This window comes from Balaenoptera physalus (genome assembly GCF_965194825.1).
Source record: "Balaenoptera physalus genome assembly, chromosome: 2".
NCBI lineage: Eukaryota > Metazoa > Chordata > Mammalia > Artiodactyla > Balaenopteridae > Balaenoptera > Balaenoptera physalus.
Window position 1 is genome coordinate 75,504,061 of NC_138883.1, and position 13,911 is coordinate 75,517,971.

The following is a 13,911-nucleotide window of genomic DNA, read 5'->3' on the forward strand; positions in this document are numbered from 1 at the left end:
AAGATTAATTTGTGGGTGCCAAGCACTGTGCTTGCTTACTGAAAGAATGAGATTTGATATTCTCATCTGTGGAAGGACTGTAACATCTTCACAGCATTCAGATGAATACTAAATGCTTTGAAGGTATTGTTTGTCCACAATCCTGCAAGGGTTAAGCTGTCTTCTGAGCTTAGGTTTAGCCTAATACCTGAAGGATAAACAGAAGACAAATATTTTTCTGGACCCTCTACCCTCACCCCTAGAAGTCACTCCACTTCTGGAGTTGCATTTGAGCCAGCCTCTGATCTGTAGGTCTTTGCTCGACCTACCCTTGCACTACTGTGACCAACTTAGTATTTACTATTTTACTTTTAGCATTCAGTCCATTGATAGACTATCGTTTTGTATCTTACTCAGTTTAACTTTTTGTATCTCCTCTTTAATTAATTATTTATTCTCTTTCTCACAGAGTTGGTGCTCTTCCTTTCATCCTTCTGTTACAATTTTGTTCACTTTGCCTTTTGTTTTAATTCACTTACATTGTCCCTTTTTGCATCTGTCTTGAGGTCGTTTAAGAATGCAGAGATCCTTATTTTCAAGATATACTTCCTTTGGTGCCTAATACCCGAGTAACAGTTGTATTTCTGTTTTTTGTTTCTTGTTTTTTTTTTTGGACCGCACAGAGCGGCATGTGAGATCTTAGTTCCCCGACCAGGGATTGAACCCGCGCCCCTGCAGTGGAAGCGTGGAGTCTTAACCACTGGACTGCCAGGGAGGTCCCAACAGTTGTATTTCTATATAACAAAGCTGTTGTGTGAACCATTTACTATTGCCTAAAGGTTTCATTTTGAATTTTATCCTGGATAACCTTCCCCCAGCATTAACCTCTGTTTTGTTTTGTGTGTACACTTGTATGAAGTTGTAATTTGGCTCTGTTTTTTGCCTAAAAAACTAATTCATATTGCCTTGAAGATTTTCATTGTCTCTGTATTGCAAAATAAGTCCACCTCTTTGTAGTCTCTGAGATTTCTCATTAAGCTGTTCAGTAGGTAACATTTCTTTTGCCCTTTTATCACCCGTCACTTTCTATCCTTCACTAGACTCTTGGTTGTTGAATGACACATGAAGCAAAATGCTCAACTTTAAAATATGTTAATTCTTGCTTTCAGATTGCAGCAGGAGACTTTTAAAAATAAAGCACTTAATTTCTACCCACAAATGTACATTACATGATAATAAAAAGCCTAGCAGGCGTAAACAGAAAGACTGGCATAGATAATTTCTTTGCATTCACCTTCAGCAGGGATGAATCCAGGGATGTATTCCAAGCAGTAGAGCAGTGTAGGAAGCCTAGACAATGTTCTAGCCTCTTCCTATTCAGACTTTCCAAGTATATTCTCACTAGTTTGTTTGAAAAGAGTTCCCAGAACATGTTCAAATAAAAGTACAAAAAAATTTCAACATCAGACCAAGGATTTTAAACATTACTTACTCTTCTGTGTAATTTTTGAGAGAAGATTGGCTTCGTAACTGAAAGAATGAACCATTCCTGATTTTATTCCCTCAGTACATTTCCAGAGAAATTTATTGTGTATGGCTTCTTTTTATTTGGTATTTTCAGACTTTATTTCATTTTAAAAAGGTATTTAAATGACATACTACTGAAATTACTAGATAATAATAGAATTGTGCTTCTTTCCTCCACTGTATGTCAGCACCCTAAATCTGATAGTTTTAATCCTTTAGGCAATGTCCCAATATTCCAGTAATTAGTAACTCCGTAATAACAACACCTTTTTGTTTTGTTTTGTAGTTCTTCTAAAACTATGTCCGTAACTCTCTGAGAAAGAATATGTATTAACTGAATTCTTAATTTCACCTGAGAGGAAGGATATTCAAGACCTGTAAAGTCTTTGGGGTTTCTCAAATTGTCTCTCATGGTCATTAGGGAAACCTTTGGAATATCCTGCCTCCTTTTTTTCTTCCACTGCATACTTTGGGGATACATTATATCTTTAGGGATTATTCCTTTGGGACATGGGTATTCTGAAGTACCCAGTCCCATTAGTGATATGGGAATTTCTCTTTGGTTCTAGAGGAAACCAGTGATTTCAGTAGTTTGGCTGCCTACTTAGAACCAAATCATAATAGAGTTTTGTAATAGAACATGAAAGTCACACTTCATATATTCTATGATTTTCATGTTCTGTTACAGATATCAGATGTATATCAGATATACATCCATCTAAATAAACTGAATGACTGGGAAGATTTTTCAGGATTTTTGAATAGGAGCTACCAAGTTGCATGAACACTGAACTTTCAGTGTTTTATTCTTTTTTTAAATAATTAATTAATTAATTAATTTATTTATTTTTGGCTGCATTGGGTCTTCGTTGCTGCGTGTGGGCTTTCTGTAGTTGCAGTGAGCGGGGGCTACTCTTCGTTGCGGTGCGCGGGCTTCTCATTGCGGTGGCTTCTCTTGTTGTGGAGCACGGGCTCTAGGCGTACGGGCTTCAGTAGTTGTGGCGCATGGACTTAGTTGCTCCGCGGCATGTGGGATCTTCCCGGACCAGGGCTCAAACCCGTGTCCCTTGCATTGGCAGGCGGATTCTTAACCACTGTGCCACCAGGGAAGTCCCCAGTGTTTTATTCTTCATTCCTTCCACTCAGTACCCAGTCATTCTTTGTTTATTTACACATTAGTTCTTCTATAAAGTGTAGTGCTTTTGCCTATTTTTCAGGTATGCCTCCTGTTGGGGGGACCTTTTCCATGAGGAATTAAATATATACAGGTAGTGGTCACTTCCATTCACTGCTTTCCTAAAAGTCATGGGAGTCAAAAATTGAGGTACCTGGGTTTGGGCATGTGAGCTACCAAGGGACAGCCTAGTCAGCTGGAGAACTGTAAGTTCCCACAGGCAGGCATTGTGAAGTAAATGGAGTATTCAGACACTGGCATCGTTCATACAAACACAAAAAATGATTAATTGAATTACCTGCGTGTTGCCCTAGCCACCCGTGCTGGTTGAAGTCTGTTCCGTGGTTTTGAGGTTAAAGGGTTATACTGCTTTCTCAGCACAGTAGTACTAGTCTTTTGATCCTGCCCAGCAGTCCTGCTATTCTAATTATGAAACTTTTGCATCTATTTTAGTATCCCACCATTCTGCTTAGCAGATCAGCTCAGCCCAACCTCTAAGGAGTAATTTTGCTTTGAGAGAAACCTTTAGTGGTACTGTTTTTAAATTATTGGATAGGGAATAATAAACTCCTTTTTATTTGCCTACTGTGTGCCAAACATTGTACATTATGTTTTAATCTTCAGAATAACCCTGAAAATGTATGTGATGTTACTTTCATTTTACAGAAGAGAAAAAATAAGACTTAGTGAGGTTAGATCATTTAACCAGGAGTAGGACTCTGGTCTGTCAGACTTCAAAGCCTCATTCATTATTGTCTCCCTACATTTAGAAATTCATTGCTGACCCCTGTAGGAGAACTGTCTTTGACCACAACATTAGACGAGTAGGCATTCCATAGCCTGTTACAGCTGTGTCTTTAGCAGTTGTAGAGCCTTGAGAATGTAAAATTTCTTTTTGTCTTTGTATTTCTGTCTGTTAAAAGGAAAAAAAAAAAAGAAGAATAGTTTCTTTTATTTAACTTAGTTATTTTGAAGATAAGATTATGTGAAATACTTGAAGCTCTACAGAGGAAAATCACTTGGTCAGTCTTGCAAATAACTCCATTTTTTAGCCAATGCAAGTCAAACTAGCCAACTGAATTTTCATCAGTCCCGTGTCGCTGGGTCATTTTTTGTGCCTAGAGGCACAAGTGTGATCATAACAGTGTTTCTCCCCCCAGCCACACATACTTTTTTTAGCATAAATGTTGCAGTGAAAACAATCCCTCATAAGTAATTGAGTAAGAGTTCCCCAGTGGCCTAGTGGTTAGGATTCCGGGTTTTCACTGCTGCGGCCCAGGTTCAGTCCCTGGTCGGGGAACATTGTGTAAGCCATGCAGCCTGGCCCAAAAAAAAAAAAAAAAAAAAAAAAAATTAAGTAAATATTTATATTTTTCTGTTAGGCTGAAAAAATATATGTATACTTGGCCCAATTAAAGTAGGGCATGCGAGGGTGGTGTGGGAGAGCGTAAAGAGGAACAGGACTCTGTTACCTGAATTGTATATATTATGGGGGGAGGGCAAAATGGGCAAAGGGGATCAACTGTATGGCAATGGATGGAAAGTAACTTTGTGGTGGTGAGCACGCTGTAGTGTATACAGAAGTAGAAAAATAACGTACACATGAAATCTATGGAACGTTATAAACCAATATTACCTCAATAAAAAAAATTATGTATATCATTATTTGCGCTGGATGTCCAAAAGTGGTGTCACACAAGGTAGATATATTAATCGAGTTAGATATTCCTCATCTAGAACCTAGAATATTATTTTCACCTTGGTGAACCTGTGCCAGTGAAGAGGAACTTCTCCAGATCCAGTCTAACTTGACTTCAGGGCAGTGATCCTTAAATATTAGGTTTTTATATTCTGTCTTCAGACTTAGACCAAAACTCCAGAGTTTTACTGGAAAAAAATCTACAATGAGGCTGACTTAAGAGTGAATCCATGCCCTATTTTTGAGTCATATGGGTATGGTTTTATCCATTCACTTCTTGCCATAGTTTCAAATTGGCCACCACTGAGGCTTTATGGTACCAAGCCTAAAGGAGGTAACTGAAATCTCACTGCTTTCAATAGTGATTACCACACTGTAGAAAATAGTCTTTTATGTGTATTGGATGCAGCTTCTTTTGCTATACCTGAAAGCTGTGTCTGCTACAGGTCCTAGAAAGTGAAGATGCTTAAGATTTTGTGATGCCTCTTCTGAATGTTTCTGGTAGGAAATGTGCCACTGCCTGTTTACTATCTCAGCAGTCTGGAGAAGCCCTTGGTTTTGGTCAGATACCTCCGTATTACCCCTCCACAGCCCCACTCCCACACACCTTTGGCTGGAAGTTGAAAATGCATTGCTTCACAGAAGTACACTGAGTGCCCATTACCACCTCATAAGCCAAGGAAATATTGTAATAAGTCATACACAGACCTTGCCCTTGTGCAACTTGCATTCTAATATGGGGGTGAGGGAGGATGGATATCAAACAATTAATTATATAATCAGTTATTCAGTCTACTACAAAAGAGAAATTATGGATGTTACAAGAGAATTTGTAATAAGGGCATGTAGCCTACACCATAGTATAGTTGGGTGGTTAAGAATGTGACTTCAGAAGCCACATTGCCTAAATTTGAATCTGACACCACTTTTCATTAGCTGTGGAATGTTGGGCAAATTGCTTATCTTTCTGTGCCTCAGTTTCCTCATCTGTAAAATATAGTTATTTCAAGTTTAAGAAAATTGAAACTCCTAATGCATTTTCGTTGTTTAGAAGAGGGCCAGGTACGTAATGTACATTCAACAAGTTTGGCTGTTTTTTGTCTGGGAGCTCAGGGAAAGCTTTTCTTTGAAATGACGAAGTTGAAATGAGCTTTGAAGGATAAGTAAGAATTAAATAGGCAAAATCGATGGGGAACCAGTTAGAAGGCAATTGCAATAGTCCAGGGAAATGAGGATGGTAAATTGATCCAGAATGGTAGTAGAGGCAGAAGTGGATGGATTTGAGGGATGTTTAGGAGGTAAAGGTAGGATTTTAAAATATTGGATAGGGGTGGTAAGGAAGAGAGTTTCTGGTCTCTACAGCCATGACTGAATAGGAGATGCTGGAGGATGATTACCCTCTGTGTGTGTGCGCGCGTGGTGGTGTGGATGGAGGAGACTACCAAGGAATCAGTCTCCTTGAGGTAATAAGCCCCTTATAGGGAGAGTTGGACGAGTGGGTCAGCCAGGGAGACTGGAGAGACTACCAGGAAGAGCTATTGGGTAAGCAAATGAATAAACAGGCCTGGAGTTCAGACGTCTTGCCCAGAGATACAAATGAGAGACGTAAGTATATAGATAGTTTGTTGAAGAAAATAATGAATTGAGACCTTGTACGTGAATTAGACATTCTTGAAAAGAAAGTATAGAATGAAAAAAAAAGAAGGCCTAGGACCAAAAAGCTTGGTGAACTTCAACAATTAAAGGCCGGTAGAGGAGAAGAATAGCAAAGGAGAATTGGCCAGAGAGGTAGAATGAAAATCAGAAAAGTGTGATGTCCTGGAAGCCATTAGAAAAAAGTGTTTGGGTGGCGGGGGTGTTTCTGAAATCTTTATGACCCTTCCTTGGCGCCCTGAGAGTTTTAATTTAGGTCTCGCATTACGCAAAGTTGGATGCTAGTGACTTAGAACATCTATAGCAGGTTAGGCTGACTGAAGCTGGTTAGTTGAACATGATCTTTAGACGCTAGAATCTAAAGTATAGTTATTCCTGTTTGCTGTAAATTAGATTTAATGTAGAGGAAGCAAGGGCTACAGTGCATATTCAAGCTCAATAGATATTAGCCTGCTGAAATTAATGAATTATTTTGAAGGCCATTCATCTGGGTGGTGATTCCCTCTAAGGCTGCCTAGCATCTCCAAGGTAGGTAGAGACACTGGCAAAAACAGTTTTTTTCCAAATAGTCTATCCAGCAACATTCGTTGAGTACCTCCTAGAAATAGCGGTTACATACCAAGAAGTGTGCGAGATGTTTCATTAATCCTCATTAATGGCCCTGTAGTTTGAGCCGCCTTTGTACAGAGGAATGAACTAGACTCAGAAAGATTTATTTACTTAGTGGGACAGAAATTTGAACCCAGATCCCTCTGACTTTAAGCTCATCATGCCTCCACATACAAATATAACTAAAATACGAAGTAGAAGGTAATTATCCCAAAAGAGTACTTAACAAAAATACTATGAAAGCTCATATGAGACTGATTACTCTTAGCTTGACAGTGAAAAGTAGAGATGCATTAAATCCAATGGACATTTTAAAGTTCTTATATTATTGGACATTTTTGCTTTGTTCAATGCAATTGATCGCTCTTTCCCTCGGCAACACTCTACTGTCTTTGCTTCGGTGATATTGCACTCTCTGCTTCTCTAGCTTTGCCTTCTTTACCTGCTTAGTAGGTGTGGCTTATTCCGATTTTTAAATCCTGATGTTCTCTTGGGTTCCTCTTTAGCTTTTTTCACTCTACACCGAAAAATCTCAAATTTGGGGGTTTCCAGCTAAGTGTTTTTTCTAACGCATAGTGTTTAAAACATTTTAAAAAATTAGTTGTCTGCATTTAAAACCCAGAAGATTTACATAAAACTCTGTATTTCTGGCTTTTGAAAAACCTGAAGTTCTCTCTCAATCTTGGATGTGTGTTTCCATATGGCAACACTTAACTAGAGCTGAGTAGCAGCTGCTCTGTTTGGAATGGACATCCAGTTCTTCACAGACCCCTCACATTCTCTGTTGTCTCCCCAACAGTATTGGTGCAGTGTTTCATATACTAGCTCTTCTCTTCATACTCCCTGGGTAATCTCCACTCTTAAAACTACTATTTTTTTTTTTTTTTTTTTTTTTTTACCCAGGCCTTCTAAAAAAACTACTATTTTGATACTGATAACTCTGTCACCAAGCCAACTTTTATACTTATAATCCAACCTTCTATTGAATATCACTACTTAACATGCTATAGGCAACTCAGACTAAACATGGCTGAACTCATCTTTCCCTGTAAACTCTTAAGTTTTACCAATTTTTATCCCCTAAGTATTATTCTGCTCTGGCCTTTCCTTCCCATCATTACCTTTTGAACCACATTGCTATGATTCAGGCTCTAATCATCTTGTTGGTTGCAAACAACAGAAATCATCTTTTGGCTAACTTAAGCAGAAGGGGAACATATTCGAAGGATAGTGTGTGGCTCACAAAATCAGTGGGAATGCTAGAAAACCTGATTTAGAAAATGATCTGAAACCAAGGGAAGTTGGAAACATGGAGAACGTGGCCAGGATCATACCACTGAACAGTCTGTTTACGATGCTGCAGAATTCCAGTGTCTGACATTGCTGAATATTGTCTAACTGGTTGGTTCTGGATCTTTGTATTACCACTGCAAAGTCAAGGTTTTCCACAGGAGTGTCCACTTAGACTGGGCTAGGTCATGTGCGTACTTCTTCTCTGACAAGAAGAGGAGATGGGACTCTGCCCCTCATTTCAGTACCCCCACCCACCCATCCCAGCTCTGTAGTGGGGATTAAGATCCACTCTTCCATTGAAGACTTTTAACCTTGCGCTATTCTCCCAATATAGGAAGGGGGAAGCAGGAAAAAAAAAAAACCAGCAAGCATCCACAATACAGCTCTTTTCTGGACTACCACAGCAGCCTCCTGACTACTTCTGTGTCCTCTGTTCCATCATCCCCCAAATCTATTCTCTATCCAACAGCCAGAGTTAGCTAACTAAAATGCATTTCTGACTATGTCGTTTCATGTTTCAGCGGCTCCTCATCCACCTAGAAGAAAATGCTTTAACATGGCGTTCAAGGCTTCCTCCTTGAAGGGTCTGGCCCTTACCTATCCCTTCAATCTTATCTCCCTCTGATTTCTTCTTTGTGATTTACACTTTAGCAAGACTGACCTTCAGAGCTACTTAGAGTTTCCTCTACACGTCTCATGGCTGTTTTTCATTGCTGTGCTTTGTTTTGCCTTTCCTCTTACTGTCCCTGTTGGCTGAATACCCCTTTCTTGTAGCCCACCTTACCTTCCCTAGTTAACGCCTCCCTCATCCTTTAAGAAACTTGCTTGATACCTTTTTCTCCTAGTTTATTAAGTCCCTTTCATCTGTGTTCCTGAAATAGTCACTACTGTCATAGTCCCTACTCTCCACCCTCTCCCCACATGTATACACAAATGTACTCCTACCTGTTGTAAGTTCTTTGAGGGTAGAGATTGTCTTATTCATCTTCGGTTCTCTTACACTACCATATGACTTCATATATGATATTCTCAATAAATGTCGAGATAATGAAGAGGCATTTGATATAGATCTTAAAGGATAAGTAAGATTCTGATAAGACAAAGAAATGAAATAAGGATGACATAATTTGAAGGCAAGTGTATTAGCTAGGCCCAGATGAGAAAAAATATATGACAATATTAAGTTGTCTTTTTTGGCCAGCATGTAAGTGTGTACGTAGAAGAATAGTGGGAATAAGACTAGAAAAGCAGGGAGTTTCCTGGCGGTCTAGTGGTTAGGACTTGGTGCTTTCAATGCTGTGGCCCCGGGTTCAATCCCTGATCGGGGAACTAAGATCCCACAAGCCACGGGACATGACCAAAAAAAAAAAAAAAAATGACTGGAAAGGCAAAATGTGGTCTTAAGAATTATGTCTTAAGTAACAGGGAACCTTTAAAAGTTTTTAAGCAGGAGACTGATTTGGCCATACTGTGTTTTAGGAAATTAATCTGGTAGCAGAAAGAATTAGTAGGGGGAGAGATCAGCTATGAGGCTTCTTTCTCCTACACGAGCTGCATAAATAAAGAAATGGCTGCAGAAATAGAGGCGTGAGATATATGAATCCTGACTTTGCCACCTAGTTTCATGGTTGAATCACTCAACTCTAAGCCTCCGTTTTCTCTTGTACAACGAGAGGACTGACTTGATATGATTGGGAAGTCTTTGCCACCTCCGAAATCTGTGATATATTTATAGGAGAGCCTATGGGACTTGGCAAATGATTGGACGGTGGATACAGGAGGAGGTTTCAGAGGCACCTTTGAGGTTTTGAGCCTGAGTGAATGGGAAAACAGTATTGCTGTTTACAGGAGTGGGGATTGGGTGTCCCTAGCATTAGTGGTAATGCTAAGATCTTTAAAAATAGGAGCTCTAAGGCCAAGTTGATCTTCTTCCTAGTTTGTAGACTAGAGCACAGAAAATAGGATTTCAGTGTTGAGGGTGGTTACATTTCAGGGGAAATTAGTGCTTAGGACATATGCAGCTGTTTTTATTAACAGATTACTTCGGGGTATTTAAGCTTGTACCATCATTCTGGGGTTGACCACCCTCGGGCATTTGAGTGGTCTCAAGTGGCATTGCAAAGTGGACACTGGCCCATATGTCATATGGGCTGAGTTTCTAGAGAAGTGAGGTGAGGGTCAGAGACCAGGTTTGGGGGTGAGGAGTGGGTGTGTATTTTGGAGGGGAGGGCGCTGGGAATTGTTCGTGGGTACCTGCGATTACTTTCTAGAGAGTGATACTGCTGCCCAAGGGTTGGAGTATCAAGAATGCAGTTTGGCTTGTGGCAGAGAGAGCGCTTTATCTTTTAAGAGTAAAAGGCCCCATGTTCCAGCAACTGGGCTGACTCACTTCCATGATGGACGGAAGATTTGGCCCCTTTTAATGGGTCGTGGGATAAGGTGCAGTCACTACAGCTGAGGAGTTGACAGTGCTGCTAGGAGGCAGGGGATTCAGAGGGAGGCGGAGTTGGCCTAGTGTGGAACCCTCCCTCCCGAGTTTACGCTCTTTGGTGTGCAGAAAACAGTGTAGGTGGTGGGGGAATTTAATCGCCAGCACTTGTTTCCCGAAGCTTGGGACCGTTCCGCTGGCCAGGATCCTTTTTTTTTTCAAGCAAGCTGCAGGCTTCGCTTTGGCCCTGGAAACCGGATAGGCCTCTCCGTGCGCTCTCAACCTAACCCCGCGGTGGCGGGGGAGGGGGAAGCTCTGTCTAGTCCCGCCCATTGCGCTGTTTTGCGTGTTTGCCCCTGTGGTGAGTGGCAGGGGAGTTTAGCCAATGAGGACGCGGGGCGGGCAGGAGCATCAAGTTAGGCTGCGCAGGAGGAGGGGGAACTGGTGCTGGAGAGACAGCGAGAGGGGCGAACCGGCCCCCCACGGCCGCTGCAGGTAAAGGCACCTCTCTTACCTTGCTGGGGTGAGGCATAGCTCTTTTTCTACTTAAGGGCTAATCGGGCCTTCCCGCCTGTAGCCTCCACCCTCACATTGCTCCCACCCGGGCATCCACACCCCCCCCCCCCACCCCGCATCTTCCCGTCTTGGCCATCCCCACCCTGGAGGGCACCCCGCTAGCTCACTCCCTCAAGAGCATGTACCTCACCTCCATTTTGGGGGCTCCAGTTGCCCGACATCTCCCGCCTCTGCTGTGTGGGCCTTACTGGCACCAGCCCTGGCAGTATGAGCAGGTAATGTACCCGGGTCCCCGCCACCCCCGCCCCCAGTCGCGTCTCCCTCTCCGTCAACCCCGCACTTCCTTACCTTGCCCCTTCCCTTCCACATGAGTACATATAATTTCTGTAGTTTCTCCTTTACCCCTTGAACATACGTCCATGCTTTTAGCATTCATAGTTGCCTATTTTGCTTTCCCTGTTTATTCAGAAGGACTCACTTTACCAGCCGTGTTTGCCCCAAATGTCCATACTCCTGATTGAGGTTTGAGTGCTTTTTTCGGTAATTGGGAAAACAAAAACAGAGTAGCCGCACATTTGGAACCGAGAATGGTGAAGATAGAGAAAATGGCCTAGGATCTCGATCTTCGTGAGGAGAATTTCCTGAGTGGCTCCAAGTTAATAGCTCTATCTCTTATGGTCTGTGTCCTTCCATCCTGATCCTTTGCTGACCCTAAATTGTGATTCCATTCACCTTGGATGTTTATTTCCCATTTCTTTATAAGATTTGAGACCCTTTGGGTTTCACAAGTGTCTCCATGGTACAGTTTTTAAATCCTCCTCTTTTAAAATTATGTTGGTGATTTTCATTTTAAGCCTTCTGATTTATTTTATTTTCAAGGGATTTCTTCAAATTGCTTCTACCCATCATGTTTCCATATCGTGTTTATGTCTGCCTGCCTGCCTGCGCTGATTCTCTTGAAAGGATACAGTTCCCAATAACAAGATTAATACTTTGAAGTAAAATAGTTTGTTCTTTGAGCAGTTAGAGGTTAAGTGGGCATGGCTGCTACTTTCTAAAAGTGCATATTAACCCCCCAGAAAAGATCAGTTTTTGTCAATATGGCATTCATCTGTTATCTTCTAAGAGGATGGACAGTACAGAGAAATCTGTAAAGGGAGAATGGATGTCTGTAGTTCAGTTTATATAATTTTATGTTTTAGACAGCTGGACTAATTTCTGTTGCAGTGTTTCTCATCCGTCATAAACAATATGATAAACTCCCTTTTGAGAGACCATAAGAAATCTTACCCCATCAGAGAGATGTCGATAATGCTTCCAAACCAGGCATACTTCTTTCTCTGCCCCCCGCCCCTGCCCATGTTATCTTTTACAGATCCTCACAGGCCAAGAGATATTGTCCAGTTTTATTGAATATAAATAACCTAAACAATGAGATGTTTTCCTTTTCCATTTGATAAATATAAAATTATAACACCGAATGCACATTTTCAAACTTTGCATACCTTCCATCTCCCAGTTGAGAATCACTGCTTTGTTGAAAGGTATGGGGAGATTGACATGGAAAAGTATAGAGTAGAATTAAAACTAACTCCTTTATGATTGGACAGACAAGTTGTTATTGAAATGGGCAAGGGTAGGGAGACACGTTAAAATAAGAACAGGAGAGTTGGGACTCTAGATTTCTAAGAAAACCCAGAAGAACTACATTAAAGATGATAAAGCTGCAAAAAAAAATCAGTTTATATTTATTTCAAGGGAAGGGAGTAGTTTCTCCTTAAAGAAGACGATGGGATGAAGGGCTTTATATAAAGAATTTCTCTGGCTTGTTATTTGGAAGTTTTAGATGGGTGGCCTTGGATTTTAACCTTAACTTACTAGTTAGTTCTACTTCTCCCCCTCCCCCCTCCCCCCCCCCACAAGGTTTTCTGTTGTTAGTCTACTCATTAGTTTGGAATTATGGAAAGTGATTAAGTGCAACCATCAAGCTTTGTCTTTCCTTTTGAGCATATACATATGTTCCTCTTTGGGGCAGTGGTAGGTGAAGACAGACTTTTCATTCTCAATATGATTAAAGTTTGCTATGATTTCTTTATCTAGGCAGTTGCTTTACTTAGGGATATATTAAGGGTTTCGTATATTTGAATGCTTAACATCTATTTAATTAATTAATTTATTTATTTATTTATTTATATTTGGCTGCATTGGGTCTTCGTTGCTGCACACAGGCTTTCTCTAGTTGCACACAGGCGTTCTCTAGTTGCGGTGAGCGGGGACTACTTCACATTGCGGTGGCTTCTCTTGTTCCGGAGCACAAGCTCTAGGCACGCGGGCTTCAGTAGTTGCGGCTCACGGGCTCTAGAGTGCAGACTCAGTAGTTGTGGCGCACGGGCTCAGTTGTTCTGTGGCATGTGGTATCTTCCCAGACCAGGGCTCGAACCCGTGTCCCCTACATTGGCAGGGGGATTCTTAACCATTGTGCCACCAGGGAAGTCCAACATCTATTTATTTTAATTACCAGGGTTTGAACCATGGAAAGAGAATTCTACCAAGCTCATCTACCATGGGGTAGATGAAGTTGGTAGAGTAGGCCAGACATGGGTATAGCCAGGCTAACCCGTAAGTAGGAATAGATGGAGGGGTGAAGAAAGTTGGAGATATGTTTGGAGAAGGTTTATTCTTTTGAGAGTCAAGGACAACTTAAAGATGTGAGTTAAAAAAGAAGCTGGAGACTAGGATTAAAAAAATTGTACAAGATGAATTAGGTCAGTAGAGGTGAGTTGATGGGATGGGACTGAGAAGTAGTGAGACTTGATGCTGTGGCATTAAGTCAGTGGTGAGGGTTTTAAATTATTGGGCCCCGACTAACCCGGGAGAAGCAGAAATTTGGCCCAAAAATTGGGAAGGGAGATAAATGATAAGTGCATTGACCTTTAAAAACTTATACTTGAGTCATATGGAAGTAAGGAAATATTTCAGAAGCTATTAGCCTCGTTTCTCCCATTAAAAAATGAGATCTCTCTCTCTCTCTCT

At 41.1% G+C, this 13,911-nt stretch overlaps 1 protein-coding gene across 8 annotated transcripts in view; it reads left to right on the forward strand.

Moving 5' to 3' along the window:
• CHD8 (chromodomain helicase DNA binding protein 8) overlaps positions 1 to 13,911 on the forward strand; it is a 57,328-nt gene that overhangs the window by 2,080 nt on the left and 41,337 nt on the right. For 3 of the 8 annotated variants that reach the window (XM_082452333.1, XM_082452337.1, XM_082452336.1), the window contains exon 1: positions 10,743 to 10,857. The exons of 4 other annotated variants lie outside the window; for them this stretch is intronic. The gene's annotated coding sequence lies outside the window, so the exon portion shown is untranslated. Of the gene's footprint in view, positions 1 to 10,742; positions 10,858 to 13,911 lie in introns of those variants that run through there. One more of the 8 variants, XM_082452338.1, reaches the window with a different exon arrangement.